The 17,502-nt window shown below is 38.0% G+C and overlaps 1 protein-coding gene across 5 annotated transcripts in view; it reads left to right on the top strand.

Moving 5' to 3' along the window:
• The first annotated feature begins 3,231 nt into the window (after positions 1 to 3,231).
• The window catches only part of trps1 (trichorhinophalangeal syndrome I), a 122,304-nt gene continuing 108,033 nt past the window's right edge, over positions 3,232 to 17,502 (top strand). For 3 of the 5 annotated variants that reach the window (XM_040122017.1, XM_040122016.1, XM_040122011.1), the window contains exon 1: positions 3,232 to 3,653. The gene's annotated coding sequence lies outside the window, so the exon portion shown is untranslated. Of the gene's footprint in view, positions 3,654 to 3,957; positions 4,202 to 17,502 lie in introns of those variants that run through there. The other 2 variants (XM_040122012.1, XM_040122014.1) reach the window with 2 other exon arrangements.

Below are 17,502 nucleotides of genomic sequence, written 5' to 3'. Positions count from 1 at the left end.
TTGTGCACTGCAAGGATAGAACAAGTCAGGATGCATGAGATATTACATCATAGTTTGTGACTTTCTGTAACTGAACAATCTGAAGGGGGCCTTCTTTAGAATTAGGACTTTTAGTTGTGATATTTAATTATATTTTGCTGCTAATACCTCTGTACATTTGAATGCAGGAATTTTACTTGTAATGGAGTATTTTAACATTGTATTATTGCTGACTAAATAAAGCATGGCAGTACTACTTCTACCTGTGGTAATAGATTGAATCAAAGTATGTCTAATTGGTAGCTCAAAAGTATCCTGTGCAGTTTTTGATGACTAGTGGTGCTGCTGTTTGGATGAGTATGTCAACGTATCATTTGTATCACCTTCTTTTTATATTTTCATGTGTACCCTGGTGCACACCTAAATTCCAAACAATTATTATAACTGCAGAGCATGCTAGCAAGCATATCAACAGTTGGTGGTGGTAATGCAACGTAAGGCAGCAAAGCACCAATGAAAGAGGAGAATACTACAAACCAACGAAAACAGTGCTAATTTTGAAACATTCAAAAAGTCCTTGCAAATGTTTTATGATGTAGGACGTGTACCTATGTACCTTTTTAAGCCTAAATTGGACCCAGTGTTTTTTAGTGAGAGATGCGAAAATGTAAACAAAACAAAAAAATGTTTGTTTACTGTGAAACCTCCACAGTGCAGCAATTGACCGAATTGACACAATTTTTGTCAACTGTCTTGATTTTTATTCTTCAGTTTAGTAAACCTGTAGTAAAATCTATCAATAAATCAGATAATTTTTCTGACACTCTAGGACTCACACTTCTTGTTTTTAATATATGGTTCAGTATTAGCTGTGTAAATAAATTAAGATTAAGCGAGATTACAGTGTGTGTCGCTTTAAGAGTCAGTGTTCTTGATTTTATTTTAGTCGATTCGGTGCAGTGTTACCTGCATGAATAAATGAGATTACAGTGTTTGTCGCTTTAAGAGTCAGTGTTTTTGATTTTGGTGTAGTTGATTTGGTTTAGTATTAAATGTGTAAATAAGTGCGATTACAGTGTGTGTCGCTTTAAGAGTCAGTGTTTTTGATTTTATTTTAGTTGATTCGGTGCAGTGTTACCTGCGTGAATAAATGAGATTACAGTGTTTTGTCGCTTTAAGAGTCAGTGTTTTTGATTTTGGTTTAGTTGATTCAGCGTAGTGTTACCTGCATCAATAAATGAGATTACAGTGTTTGTCGCTTTAAGAGTCAGTGTTCTTGATTTTATTTTAGTTGATTCGGTGTAGAGTTAACTGCGTGAATAAATGAGATTACAGTGTTTGTCGCTTTAAGAGTCAGTGTTTTTGATTTTATTTTAGTTGATTCAGCGTAGTGTTACCTGCATGAATAAATGAGATTACAGTGTTTGTCGCTTTAAGAGTCAGTGTTTTTGATTTTGGTGTAGTTGATTTGGTTTAGTATTAAATGTGTAAATAAGTGCGATTACAGTGTGTGTCGCTTTAAGAGTCAGTGTTTTTGATTTTATTTTAGTTGATTCGGTGCAGTGTTACCTGCGTGAATAAATGAGATTACAGTGTTTTGTCGCTTTAAGAGTCAGTGTTTTTGATTTTATTTTAGTTGATTCAGCGTAGTGTTACCTGCATCAATAAATGAGATTACAGTGTTTGTCGCTTTAAGAGTCAGTGTTCTTGATTTTATTTTAGTTGATTCGGTGTAGAGTTAACTGCGTGAATAAATGAGATTACAGTGTTTGTCGCTTTAAGAGTCAGTGTTTTTGATTTTATTTTAGTTGATTCAGCGTAGTGTTACCTGCATGAATAAATGAGATTACAGTGTTTTGTCGCTTTAAGAGTCAGTGTTCTTGATTTTATTTTAGTTGATTCAGCGTAGTGTTACCTGCATGAATAAATGAGATTACAGTGTTTGTCGCTTTAAGAGTCAGTGTTCTTGATTTTATTTTAGTTGATTCAGCGTAGTGTTACCTGCATGAATAAATGAGATTACAGTGTTTTGTCGCTTTAAGAGTCAGTGTTCTTGATTTTGGTGTAGTTGATCTGGTTTAGTATTAAGTGTGTGAATAAGTGAGATTACAGTGTGTGTCGCTTTAAGAGTCAGTGTTCTTGATTTTATTTTAGTTGATTCAGCGTAGTGTTACCTGCATGAATAAATGAGATTACAGTGTTTGTCGCTTTAAGAGTCAGTGTTCTTGATTTTGGTGTAGTTGATCTGGTTTAGTATTAAATGTGTGAATAAATGAGATTACAGTGTTTGTCGCTTTAAGAGTCAGTGTTCTTGATTTTATTTTAGTTGATTCGGTGTAGAGTTAACTGCGTGAATAAATGAGAGTACAGTGTTTGTCGCTTTAAGAGTCAGTGTTCTTGATTTTGGTGTAGTTGATCTGGTTTAGTATTAAATGTGTAAATAAGTGAGATTACAGTCTGTGTCGCTTTAAGAGTCAGTGTTTTTGATTTTATTTTAGTTGATTCGGTGCAGTGTTACCTGCGTGAATAAATGAGATTACAGTGTTTTGTCGCTTTAAGAGTCAGTGTTCTTGATTTTGGTGTAGTTGATCTGGTTTAGTATTAAGTGTGTACATAAATGAGATTACAGTGTTTTGTCGCTTTAAGAGTCAGTGTTCTTGAATTTGGTGTAGTTGATTAGGTTTAGTATTAAATGTGTAAATAAGTGAGATTACAGTGTGTGTCGCTTCAAGAGTCAGTGTTCTTGACTTTATTTTAGTTGATTCAGCGTAGTGTTACCTGCGTGAATAAATGAGATTACAGTGTTTTGTCGCTTTAAGAGTCAGTGTTCTTGATTTTGGTGTAGTTGATCTGGTTTAGTATTAAGTGTGTACATAAATGAGATTACAGTGTTAGTCGCTTTAAGAGTCAGTGTTTTTGATTTTGGTGTAGTTGATTTGGTTTAGTATTAAATGTGTAAATAAATGAGATTACAGTGTGTGTCGCTTTAAGAGTCAGTGTTCTTGACTTTATTTTAGTTGATTCAGCGTAGTGTTACCTGCATGAATAAATGAGATTACAGTGTTTTGTCGCTTTAAGAGTCAGTGTTTTTGATTTTGGTGTAGTTGATCTGGTTTAGTATTAAGTGTGTGAATAAGTGAGATAACAGTGTGTGTCGCTTTAAGAGTCAGTGTTCGGGTGGCTTCTTGATATTAATAGAGCTGCTGTGTCTTCCTCTTCTGACGTAATGCCCACAGCCTACAGAGAGACAGGCAGAGAGGTCCTGTCACAGCAAAGCGATAACACTAGTCTGAACAAAAAATAACAGATAACGAGCTGCTCCGCTTTGGTTTGCTGTGGCCAGCAAATCCGGGCTCTGGGCGGCTGAATAACATACTATAACATCGGAATATTGCAACACAAGAGCCACACTCACTCACTAATCAGTCGGTGTTAGCCTAGTTTAATGTGTTGCCGTGAAGCCTGAACTATCTCTCTTTCCCTCTCAGACCAAAGAAAAAAGAGACAGCCAAGACACAGTCACCCCGTCCGACATCATCAACAAACAAAAACCCCTCAAAGAGACGAACCAGCCAGCCAAGCCAGCCAGCCAGCCAGCCAGCCACCATCTTAACAGGCTGCTGAAAGAGACACACACAGAGAGAAAAGAGGCTAATGCTTATTTTGATCAACAGGTAAGCAGCACCAAAAGAAACACTAGCAACACAAACGCACACCATGCATACAGCCCTTTCTACTAGTTGGTGCAGTGGGATTGTAAACGGCAAAAAAAAAAAAAAAAAAAAAAAGGAAAAGAAAAGAAAAAACGCATCGGCAGTGCACGGCTTGGATTTGTAGATGGCGAAATGCATGCTCTCGGACAAGTGGGAAGATTTAATTTGTTGGTTTTGAGAAGAAGCCGGGATCTCAATGCTGCGTATAGGAGACAAAATATTGCTCTGTTAGCCGTTAGTAGTTTTACGACGGGCAGCAGTCGGTTTGCGTCTTATGTAACTAACGGCCTGAGCAGCGTTGGTGAGGAAAGAGGGATCTGCTGAATGAGAGGGAGGAAAAGAGCAGCACCGCTTTGAATTCACATGGCAATTTACATTTAGGTTAGGACACCCAAACGTTACACAAATACAAATTGGGGGGCTACTGAGGGACGGCTACTGCTTTGATTTAAGACTGAGCTTGAAGCCTGCAGCATGGGGACGTGGAGTGACTTAGTCGCCTCAAGTAGGTTTGTGTTTTCTCTAAGTTTTGTTTCTTGTTTTTTGACACAAATTTTACGATAAGTGGCATCTTTGCTGAGCTGCTGGAAGCCGGCGACTTGGAGTGGTTTTGTCGCCACAGTGTAGCCCTCCTGCAACCACCATGAGTTACTTTTTGTTATTTTCATTGATAACTTTTTCATTACTATTCTGACTCGCAAACTTGATACTCAAGTTCAGATTTCTTGGTGCTCCGAGTGACGCACGTCGTGGAGAGAGAGGGAGAGAGAGCGAGGGAGCGAGAGACGGAGACGGAGACGGAGGGGGAAAGAGGTTTATGCCGAAAGCTGAACACAGTTAGATGCGTGTAGCTTATTTGGGCTAAAAGTGGAAAAGTAGTCTAACTCTGGATCAGAGAGACTGTGTTCAGTAGCTGGTTTACAGCCGATATGGCGCTTTTTTTTTGCACGTCTTTCATTGTTAGGAAGCTCGAGAGCGCATGGTGGATGTGAGTTGTCGTAAATGATCCCCAAACATCCTCTCTTATCAACTTTAAAGGGGAGAAACAACTACTTATTAGCTCACATATCGCGCATTTATTTATTTGTTGTTGTTGAACTTTTCACGAGTGATGCCGGGAAGCATGAGTTGCATTTCCACTCGACTTTGAAAAACTTCCCCCCCCCCCCCTCCTCCTTGTCGTAAGAAACTGTGATGTTCCTTTGAGATAAGGGAGCTGGGTAGGCATGACAACTCTGTGGGGAGAGCAGAGTATGTGAAGCCAGTACAATGAGGCACACACTGCAAGGAAGCTTTTTACATAGTCCTTCACAGTTCTCCAGTTCTGGCCCCCAAAGAAACTGCTTATTTGTGGACCGACTTTTATTCAGCAGATAACCTCAGAAATTTTTTTTTTTTTTAAAAAGCAGAGCAGGCTCATGAGACTTCACCGTGACCCCAGACCTGTTCACAGCTGTTTGAAAAGCTGACACTTTGTATTTTACTAAGTAATTAATTAATTGATTTGTTCATTGGATAATCTTGTGTAGTTGTCAAGTATTTGCTGGCTATTTCTACAGTCCTTTAAATATAAAGCATGTCTATCTGCATCTTCAGCTTCACGGCATTTCAGTCGCAAGCAGAAATTACCACGAAGCTATTGCAAAGGCGTTTTAAAAGCACTTTCAAAAGTAAAACTACGTTTTTATCTAGAATTTTAATATGATATCTTAAATACTTACTTAAAGCTCTGCCTTCCGATGTTTCCTTAAACGTTTTTCTCTGACAAATAGATCTTTTGTATCTTTGGCCACAGAAACAGGGAAAATGTATAAACACATCTCTTCAATTCTTAAAACTGTGGGGATCACTACGGTTAAAATACAAATGAACACCACAATTTGTGAAACTTTTAAGGTTTAGTTTACTTTGGAGTTTTGCAGGCAGCTTTCTAACACAAATCTAATTCTGAGGCTATAAACGCAGAAAATTTTTTGAAGCTCGTCACTGAATAATGTCACTGAATTTTACATGAAGGATAGACACGATTGTAAGCTTTATGATTATAACAAAGTGTTATTTTTGATACTTCTTTGAAAAGAAAAGTCTTTACAAAGTCGCAAAATTGCTGTCAAAGTTGAATCAAGTTACTAAAGTTTTACAGTAGAAGCTTTGAAGCTTTCAGTTAAAGTTTAGCATCCAGTATATTTATGTGACATATTCAGCTCCATATGTAACTTTTACTAACAGTGTTTTAACATCTGCTTTCCAACGCTTTGCATACTTAATGGTGACATATTTCTTAAGACAGATTGCTTAGATGTGATCAAGTTTTTCCGCTACCTTTTTTATTTATTTTTTTGTAATCTGACATGGGTGATGTCGATTCAGTAGCTTCATACTCATCCCAGCACCTCAAGTCACTTTCTTAGTAAATCAGGACCAAGTGCTTTTTAACAGACATCAACTTTTAATTTAGTTGGGAATAGTTTTTAGACAGTATTTTGCTTCCCTGTTATGTCCGTCTTGCCCATTAATGTTTTTATTAGATATGAAACACTCCAGACCTGTGAACGGTCGCTCTTAACTATCAGTCGTTGTATGTCCAAATAACATGTTCTCATTTCCAAAGATATCATGCATGTAATATGCCTTTGTTAAACTTTTATAAACTTTTAACAAGTTTCTATAAAATTCGTTTAAAAAAAAAAAAGAAGCTCTAACAATGTATCAATCTAGCTCTTATAACTTTTAAATTTTCGTCTTTCCAGACACTGGATATTATTGTATCTTACGGCCTTGTTCGTAGCTGCTATTAAACGTCAAAACAGTTGACGACTTCCTAAAGAGAACCTCTGCTTGTAAAACTTTTTCCTGTATGTGTGTGTGAGACAGAGTGGGAGAGAGCACAGTACTTTTTCCTGTCTGCGTGTATGTGTGTGTGTGTGTGTGTGTGTGTGTGTGTGTGTGTGTGTGTGTGTGTGTGTGTGTGTGTGTGTCTGTATGAGCTGTGGAGACAGCCATGGCTTACTCATATGGCTGCAATATGTGAAGTCTCTGCGGTGGAACTGGGAAGAGAGAAAGTTTTGGGAGAGAGAGAAAATGAACGAGAGAGGGAGAGAGAACACATGGAGTGAGGGAAGTCAGAAATGTCCTGTTCGACTAGCTGGAATGTATCTCCTGTGTTTTATTGATGGTTTGATATTCTGTAAGACACGAGGAACAACTGTAGTGATTTTGTGGGCTGCCATGCATTTGTCTTTGGTCGTTTCAAAGTAGTACTGTGTTAGAAGAGAAAAAGGCCAGTTTGAGATGGACTGTAAATGGAGACTCTAACTCGGTTTAGGCGGCTATTTGCGGAAAAGTTTAGTGATTTCATTGGTCGACACATTATTGATTTTGCTGCCTCAAAGTCATGAAGGGATTTGAAAAGAACGAACCATGGAAATGTTTGTTACACACCATGATTTTCTCTTTCCGTAGTTATCATAGTTGATAATTATCTAACAGTTTGCTTTTTGTTCAGAAACTTTTTTTGGAAACTTGATTAATATCAGTAGTAATGAGGCAAAGTTATCTTCAGTTCAAAAAAATGGAAAAAAAAATTGTGAAAAAAGCAAGATGAAAATAACTAGGTAAAGTGTACATGATATAAAGTTTGGAATGCAGACATTTTTGGAAGTAGTGGATCAAGACCGAAAGACGTTGTAGAAACCTGATGGGACTGTGAATTTTACACGGTAAAGTGAATAATCTCACCTACACTAGATAAGGACCAATTCGCGAACAGAAAAAAACTTTACGGGATTAATTTGAGTTTTGCAAAACTTTTGCAAAACCTCTACTGTTCCTCCTCTCCATGATACAGTAGAAGCTCTGGGCAAGCTGAGGTATTTAATTTGCCTTACATTACCAGCTAAAATCTATCAAAAGTAAAGGGAATGCACAGAATAACTCCTGCTATAACCTCTGCTCGGTTGCTGCTGTCTCTCTCCTTCAGGTCCAGACTGACGCGTGTCCTTTTCTCAGTGTTTTGTCCCATACGATACAGTTAACACAAGGACTGATTTTAGTTCATCTTGCCTTGTTATTGCTGTCCTATAAACAGGTATGCTGTGGGTAGATAGGCACATACACATGCTAGCAATTTAGGTAATCTCATTCACAAACCTATTGCACACCACAGATGAGTCAGTGGAAGTGGAAAACGGTGGATTCCCTGATTTGAGGAGATGACAGCCCTCTAAAAATCTGTTGAGTTGAATAATGTAGACAGTTTAGAAATGAACTGTTAGGTACTACTGGAGTGACTGAAGTGGAACTGGGAGAAACTGTTTTATCAAATCAAAACTTTAACTGTTTTATTTAAGGTTTGAGTTCAGATAATGCCTTTTTCTTTTGTGTATTTTGATGTGTCAGATAATTAGACATACAGAGAGCCTTGCTAAAATATCATAGCATAAGTGTTCACAGGTGACGGTTACTTAACATTTTCATACCTCCAAATTAAGATCCTTCCTAAATAATATGTATTCAGCCAATCTTTGTAATATAGCAGATTCCATATTTTTTAAACATAAAAAGATCAGATGAGTTAATTATTTTCTTCAGTGTTGTCAAGGACTTTTGTTTCTGTGGACACACAACTCCTATTGATTTTTAATTTCTAATCCCATGTATTTGTGAACTTGAAATGTCTTAAATCACACTGTTTCCAATATGCAGGAAAAGATACCATCTATTAGAGCAATCAGCTGTTATTCATCTCGACCCTGCCTGCAGTTCAGATAAAGGAAAACATCCATTTGTCACGGATAGTTTATTTAAAGAAAAAACCTTTTTGCAAGGCTTCTGGCTCTCTTGGCTCATACCTCTGTAGCTAGCACTTCTTTATTACCCGGTCCCTTGTTTTGCTCATATCCCAAGGACACAATTGTTTTTAACTTATTCTACTGTCTGGGCACATTGTTCTGGCTCTTTCATTGCTCTATATTAGCTGCTTGTGACGTGGGTGATACAGGGGTTTTAGCTTATTCTCCTGTTGCAGTTACTGGAAGTCGGTCTGGAAAAGACTGTCTGCTAAGTGCCCAAAATGCCATCCCCACTCTCTGTCTGTGGTTAGTACAGCCTTGTTTAGGCTTGAGTTTGTCTCTAATGTCTTTGGTCTATTTTAGACTTTTAAGTCTGTCTTTTAGACGGCCTGCTTCAGATAACGAGCACATGGTCCTGGTTTAGAGTGAAATAAACCACCCCCCCCTCCATTTTTTTAGCTTTTTTGGGACATACAAATCCTAAATATGGGACAATTTTTCTTCCTTTGATCTGAGAGAGTAAATAATCCCTCTGTCACGATACAGTGCAGACTGATAAAGTGGTGGTTGAGCGGATTTAGGCATATACCAGTTGAGGGTGGTGACACAGGCGGCATTATAGCCTTGTGGTTATAGAGACTCTCCTCTTACCAAAAGGTCGTATTGTTCAACACCAGCTTGCTCCTTGTAAATAACTGTGTATGGGTATCTGTTAAATCCCTAAAATGTACAGCAGATAAGATTGTTTCTAAATGGGCATATGCTGTACAGTACAGTAGCAGATTGATTTGGAAACCATTTTTAATCTTCATTTAACACAGCTTTGGCTCCTGAGTGAGTTAATGAAAGCTCTCTTGTCTGAGAAACTTGCTGGCTTGTTATGTTATGTGTTATGAGTTGCCAGTTCTGACTGCTTTGACTCAGCAGTGTACTTATCACGCTGATGTTTCCTGTGCACCCAGACATGCAGTTATCAAGGATTGTTCATGTGAGTTTTGACCTTGTGTAAAACAGTGAATAATTTGCTTCAATGCTTTGTTTAATTAACTTTCAAATAAATCATCTCCTGACTGAAAATGAATCAATGCTCATTTGCAGCAAATGAATTGCACTTTCCACCATGAGGGTGCTGTCTTATGGAAATATTTTGTCACACTTATTACACAACAGTAGTTTATCCTCACGTTCCATATGTACGACAAATTTGACTTTATGCTTTAATCATACAGATGTAAGTTACACATTTTCCACAAGTCCTAAAGGTTGTGTGGCTTTGAATTGCTGCTCGTCTTTCTCCAAGCTGTACTACAGGTGTTGTCACAGATTTGAAAGGTTTTGCAAAGGAAAAAAAAAGAAAGAAAAAGGGCTCAAATGTTGATGACTGTATATCATTAGGAAACAAATGTGGCTTTCCTATAAACAGTTGTCAGTGACTGTCTTGAAACAAAAAAGACAGAGGGCATTTGGTCTTAGAAGTATGATTGGATTTGTGTGAATACAACATACTTAAATGTGTTTTAAATGTTGGTGTCACAGAAATGTTAATCAGAAAAGTTTGGCAGCCCTGGGTTATTTATGAGATGATAATAAATCCTTTTTTTATTGAGACTAAAAATGTAGACGGTCAGCCTATTTAAACTCTGATGGTGCTTCAAAAGTACATTTGATTTATGTTGTCCACTGGCATTGTAGGTCTTGTTGTGATTATAGTCAATAAAACTTTCGACTTAATAATATCACCTTTGAAAATGTGGCTCCACATTAAAACGTAAAGTCCAATTACAGTAACTTGTGAAAAAATATATATTGAGCCAAAACCCGCAGCAAAATCATTAAAAGAAAATCAATTTTGCAATTAAGGTGAATTATTGGTGAGTTGCCATTTTTAAAGTTTTAATTCTTGCATTATGAATTTGAATGAGCTCCAATATTGCTTGTTCTCATAGCAGTGGCATTTTATAAGATTGTAGTTAGTAGATCGGACCAAAAATAGTTCCAGCTGTCACATCAGGACCTCATTGGTACGTTTATCATTTTATTTTTTTTTTCACATTTTTTTTAGTATGTTATATTATTTACACTCTTTTGTATATTTTGTATATATATACAAAGTAGCCAGGATTTTTTGTTTGTGTAATTTTTGCTTAAATTGTTCGCCTCATTTACAGTACTCCCGGAGGTGTCTCTAAATAGGCACAGCACATACGGATATCGGAGCTTGTTCTTCTACCTTCAGAAAGAGTCACTTGATGTTGTTTATTCTTTAACAGTGTAAAAAATCATCTTGAAATAACACTTTGAGTGTAACTTCATTGTGCAAGTTTAGTGTTTACCTATCAGAGCACATACTGTATATTATGTGACACATCGCTTGGTGTCAGTTAACGGACAGCAACAGGGAGATATGGAAGTCTGTGTCAGGATATAATTACCCAATATATATCTTCTTATAAACTTGATCACATTTTTATCTTTATAATTGGGATATCGTTGTTACCAGTGTATCAGTGTATCTGTAATAGCACCCTTATTGTTTGCAATAAGAAATTAAAAAAATAAACAAATTATGTTAATAATGCATGTGACATGCATTTCAAAATGATTGGAGGAGATAAACTAGGCATAGAAAGGAATAAATGAACAATATTTCTAAGTAATCCTAGTAATCTCCTTTTCTTAAGACGTCAAAATGGGAATTAAAAGTTGGGATGATGATTTTCTAAATGCGAATAATATATATATATATATATATATATATATATATATATATATATATATATATACTGTATTTTACATTCAAAAGCCAGTGTAGACTCACAAATTTGTCTATTCACTATGGATAATTCTATATATATCAGATAGTACAGTAATGACGAGATAAAGACGAGACTGCAGAGAGAGTGATTGCGACATGCACTACAAGCTGTAAAAATGGATTTTTAACTTGTGGTGCTATGAGTACATTTGTATACAGTTCTCAAGTGTTCCCATGAGTATGACTCCATCTGTAACTTCTTACAGTTTTCACACAATACCCAGCAGACAGACAGCGAAAATGAGCTCCGGAAAATGTGACAGTGGCATAAGTGGCATGAGTTTGGATGTGATTTATGTTATAAGCTTCGTTGCGTTGAAGCTGAAAAGGCTGTGCAACACGCAGATGGAGAGAGTACTGAGCCATTTTCCTCAAGTACTGTATGCTTAATTCAGCGAGACTTTTCTCGAGTGGAAGCGGCAGGTTTTTTTTGTTTTTTGGGGGGGGGGGGTTGTCTCACAAATAAGGACACAGTCGATGATTCCGAATAAAAGAGAGTCATTTGATTTTATGCGAACCACTGTGACTCAATACATACACCTGTTTTGAGATTAGAAAATTGTAAGATCAAGCATTTTTCATATTTATATTCGATCAACAAGTTATAATATGCACAACAGATGAGGGCTAAAACAACTGCATTTCATATAACATCAGCTTTCAGTTAAGCTACTATCAGGCCAAATCTGAGTTCTGAGTTTTGTGGTGGATTGCTATATGGAAGTTTTTGACGTGTTTGTTTTCTGTGCACAGTTAACTTGAATCCTCTGTAGTTCAATACATATACCACTAATATGATATCCATTCCTGTACATCTTATTAAATCAGAAATGCTTGTTGATAGATGGTTATCAGTAATTGTAACAGTCTATCAGCCCTTATCTCCCTCTGTTGGGATCAGATCTGTCTCATTTGCTGCTTGGTTATGACTAAATTGACTCACTGATTGTTTATTTCTGTACTGAAGGTAAACTGTCTGTTTTGTCAGTAGTCAAACCAACAACCTGCACACACACATACACACAGATTTCTTAGCAGACAAATTTGCTGCTTTCCCACTCTGTTTCGCTTTTTCCTTTTTCTCTTTAAGGGCCTCTTTCCCTGGTTCTGTTTTTCTATCTCTAAATCTCTTTCTCTCTCATTCTGACTGTAATGCAAGACACGAAAGACTGTTAGTGTCACGTGTGCTTGATCATAGTGTAACCACTGTCAAACTGCTCCATTTACTTGCTCAGAGATTGCAATTAACTCTCATTTCAAGTGTAAATACACACTGACATTTGTTTGCCATTGTGATGTTTCTCAGTCACAATAATATTTCCTCCAAGGTTTGATGTGGCACACTTTTCTGTAGCAAACGTGCCTTTTCCCCAGTGCATGCCTTGCAGTCGTACAGCATTATCACTAGCTAATACCTCTTTATTTCATGGATGGGGTGTTTTTGTTGTGTGTGTGTGTGTGTGTGTGTGTGTGTGTGTGTGTGTGTGTGTGTGTGTGTGTGTGTGTGTGTGTGTGTGAGTGAAATGCTCTAAGCCCTGTGCGCTTGTGTATGTGCCCGCAATATTAACCCTGTCAAATATGATGTTTATATTTTATAAAATTGCCCTTTTTATATGTGGATCTGTGTTTTCTCTGTGCGTGCGTGTGTGTGTGTGTGTGTGTGTGTGTCCGCGTGTGTCTGCGTGTGTATCTGCGCGCGTGTCTGCGTGTGTATCGCGTGTGCGCGTGTGTGTGTATCTGCGCGTGTCTGCGTGTGCGTGTGTATCTGCGCGTGTCTGCGTGTGTATCTGCGCGTGTCTGCGTGTGCGTGTGTATCTGCGCGTGTCTGCGTGTGCGTGTGTATCTGCGCGTGTCTGCGTGTGCGTTTGTGTATCTGCGCGTGTCTGCGTGTGCGTTTGTGTATCTGCGCGTGTGTGCGTGTGTGTGTATCTGCATGCATGATAGAGTGTGAAATATGAAACGATTTGTTTCATTTCAGAAAGTGTACATGCAGCCTTGTTATTACTAAATACGTGCTGTGGAAGGGGATTCATTTTTGCTGCTTTAAAAAGCATTGCGCTTGCTCCCCCTCTCTCTCTTGCACACACACAGACTCACACACACACGTACGTACAGCCCCATTAGTATTGTAGTCTGGGATCTGGCTAAAACATCTGGTGGCTGAGTAACTTTTCAAAGTAGTCTTTGTCCTCACTCTGTGTGCATGCATGCGTGTGTCTGTCAGTTTGAGCCCTCGTCAGTGTGTCTATGTAATAAGGGGCAGACTTTTTATGGCGTCCCGTCAAATTAAAACTATGATTTAAATGACTAACATGTACATTCTTTTTTCTTTCTTTTTCATTAAAGCGAATAGCCTCTGCTGATTTCTTTTTTTTTTTTTTTTGCGTTCAGTGTGGACTGTTAGGACTGGTGAAAAAACATTAGAATAAAGATTAAGCATGGATCTAGAAACTGTAATTGATGAATGGCCATAACAAGGAGACAGCAGAAAGAAAGCAGAGGGAGACATGACACCCTTCCAACTTCCCTCGGGTCCAGCTTGAAATTTGTGCCCAAATCTGAAAGAACCAGTGAAACAGAGCTCGATACAGGTAACTGTCTCACCTGTTCCCAGCAAGATGGGGCTGGGCTTGGTTTACTGCTACTCTTAAATAACCCTGCAGTATCAGCTCTGGGCTTTAGAGGGTTTAGCCCTGCAGACAGTTTGAGCTGATGTCCTCAGGGCTTCACTTCAAACCTATAAACTTAAACAGTAGCTGTGATTCATCTTCTCTTACAACAGTTAATTTCCTCTTACACAGCATTTTTAAAGGTGTAGCATCTTGTCCTGGTACAAGAACTTTAGCTTAATTTGTGTCATATATGATGCTGGAAATTCTTTGACAACTCCATGAAATGTGCCAGTTTCCCAAAGCCTGAGCTTTGGGACACTGTGATGGGTATTTTTCAGTATTTTGTGACACTACATAGACAAATGAATTGATGAATCGAGAAAATAATGGACAGATTGATTGAAAATCTTTTGTTGCAGCCCTTATCTTATTCTCTCAGGATTCTCTGGCCTCACAGTAAATGGTCGCTTGCTGCTGGGTAATATTTGTTTACCATATTCAAGAGTTAGGATACTTTTAGGCCTTTTTTTTTCAGGAAATTCAAAGTAAAATAGGCTCAGTTTTTCTAAGGAATAAATTTATGAACATACTAATGTGTCTAAAATGAGAGGGAGAATTATAGTCATAATACTGTATACTGTATTTTTTTGATTATTTTTTAAATTCTTCAAACCTAGTTTTTACAGATTATTTTGAAAGTAATACATCAAAACCCCAGACTTTTTACAATACTATCCATGTAGCTTCGAGTGATTATCTCCGTTATAATATACTGTGTTTGACAGTCCAGCACACGCCTTTAAAGAATCAGTTAAGTGATATTTGTCATGGTCAGCATTTTATTTTATTTTATTTTTTATTTATTTACTTTTTTGGTCTCATGTAAAAGGAAAATATGCACTTGCTGATGTGTGTATGTATGTATCTGCATGCATGATAGAGTGTGAAATATGAAACGATTTGTTTCATTTCAGAAAGTGTACATGCAGCCTTGTTATTACTAAATACGTGCTGTGGAAGGGGATTCATTTTTGCTGCTTTAAAAAGCATTGCGCTTGCTCCCCCTCTCTCTCTTGCACACACACAGACTCACACACACACGTACGTACAGCCCCATTAGTATTGTAGTCTGGGATCTGGCTAAAACATCTGGTGGCTGAGTAACTTTTCAAAGTAGTCTTTGTCCTCACTCTGTGTGCATGCATGCGTGTGTCTGTCAGTTTGAGCCCTCGTCAGTGTGTCTATGTAATAAGGGGCAGACTTTTTATGGCGTCCCGTCAAATTAAAACTATGATTTAAATGACTAACATGTACATTCTTTTTCTTTCTTTTTCATTAAGCGAATAGCCTCTGCTGATTTCTTTTTTTTTTTTTCCAGGAAATTCAAAGTAAAATAGGCTCAGTTTTTCTAAGGAATAAATTTATGAACATACTAATGTGTCTAAAATGAGAGGGAGAATTATAGTCATAATACTGTATACTGTATTTTTTTGATTATTTTTTAAATTCTTCAAACCTAGTTTTTACAGATTATTTTGAAAGTAATACATCAAAACCCCAGACTTTTTACAATACTATCCATGTAGCTTCGAGTGATTATCTCCGTTATAATATACTGTGTTTGACAGTCCAGCACACGCCTTTAAAGAATCAGTTAAGTGATATTTGTCATGGTCAGCATTTTATTTTATTTTATTTTTTATTTATTTACTTTTTTGGTCTCATGTAAAAGGAAAATATGCACTTGCTGATGTGTGTACGTGCGTGTGTAATAGTGTGTTTTTGAAGTGTCTGCTGTGTGTGTGTGTGTGTGTGTGTGTGTGTGTGTGTGTGTGTGTGTGTGTGTGTGTGTGTGTGTGTGTGTGTGTGTGTGTGTGTGTAGAAGTGGATGCGTGGATAAATGGATGTTGGAGGGAGGGAGGGAGATGGTTCTTTTTTGAAATGGAAATTAAGGGGGCACACATCTGGGGGTCTTTGAGACTATTGTGGGGGGAGATGAGAAGGTGGGTGTCAGAGGCCCACAGTCAGAAGTGCGTATGTGTGTGTGGGAAGTGGGGAGTGGGGGTTAAGGAAGAACGGATGAAAAAGAGGGAAGAGGAAAGGGCAGTTTCTCATTTCTGGAGAGGTAGGAGGGAGGAGATAAGGAAAGGGGGGATAAATGGGGTGTCTGTGGTCAGTGTTGGCCTGTGGAGGAGGGGGGACAGAAGGAGAAAGAGGAGAGAGGGATGGATGGATGAAGGTATGGCACAGCAAACAAAATAAAGGATAAGGTAAGTTATTGAGATGAGGCTGTGATAGAGATGAGCGGAGATGGAAAGAGTGCCTAAAACTAAGAATTTCCTTTATATTTTCGGGGGAAACAATGTGGGAACATCACGGGAAAAATAAAATCAGAGAGGAAGTGTAGAAGGAAGGAGGGAAGGACGGATGGATGAACAGAAGCACAAATCAGTAACTAATTTACATAGACACAGGAGTGGGAGGAGGGAAAAGTGGAGCGAGAAAAGGGGGCAAAAGATCACTTGCTTTAGTTGAAAACTTTACGGCTGACAGTTAAATTTACTTAGGGCCTGTGTCTGTGTGTGTGTTGCGGTGGGTGGAATAGCACAGTGGGGTGCATGGTGTTTGTTCTGCAACATGGCTTTTGGGCTTTTTAGTGCTTCACACACAAGTTGTCTTCTGCCTTTTCTTTAGAGGCTGATTTCACCTAGCTGTGAGAACCTCTCTCACTCACTGTTGTTTCTTTCTCTCCTTTTCTCTGTTTTGCACTTTTAGACTAGTCATTTAAATGATTGTATTCCCATCCCATACAAAAATGCCAGTTTAGTTTTGGAACTGTATTGGTTGGTCTTGTGATTTTTCAGTTGCTTGGACATTCACGCCTTTTGTACCTGGTGTAAAATATAAGAAAAGTATGCTCTCACATACTTGACATGCACTTTATTCACCTTTACCAGATTTGAATATGAAACCTCAAGGGATGTGCCTGCTGTGAGATACGATAAAAAAAGTGCTTCTCATGTTTTTGTTTTTCAAATAATAAAAATGTTCGGGATTAATTTGGCAAGCCGTGAATCAGGAGAATACTCTGGATTTATCTTGCCAGGCGCCTAACGCAGCTTTAAAACTGGAGCCCTGTCTTGAAGCAAAATGTCTCAAAGAGTTCTGAGGATGTAAAAAGTCACCCCTGAATAATACCAAAGAGTAATGCAGCTTTGACAGCGTTCAATTTTACAGATGCAAATGGAGGAGATGGGAGAGAAGGAAATACGGAAAGAAAAGAGAGTGAAGAAAAACAGCATTTGGAGTGAGAAGTGACAGATCTTACCAGATGAGTTAGCAGCACTGATTGAAAAAGTGGAACACAAATGTCTGGGGTACCGCAGTGTTGTTAAAACTCGCTACAGACCATCAATCAATGAGATCTGTACCGTCATTAATGAGTTGCTTTACCACCAAAATCTGGAGAAAATCCTTTATGAATGATTTCATTTTCGAGATCTTCACCCATTACCTGGACTTCAAACCTTTGCTTTAGAAAGACAGGGACGTTTAGACAGGATCTGGTGTGATGAGGCCTGGAGCACACAGCC

Source organism: Xiphias gladius, chromosome 24 (genome assembly GCF_016859285.1).
Source record: "Xiphias gladius isolate SHS-SW01 ecotype Sanya breed wild chromosome 24, ASM1685928v1, whole genome shotgun sequence".
Taxonomy (NCBI): Eukaryota; Metazoa; Chordata; class Actinopteri; order Istiophoriformes; family Xiphiidae; genus Xiphias; species Xiphias gladius.
Note: the sequence above shows the minus strand (reverse complement) of the source record. Positions and strands in the feature narration are given on the sequence as shown.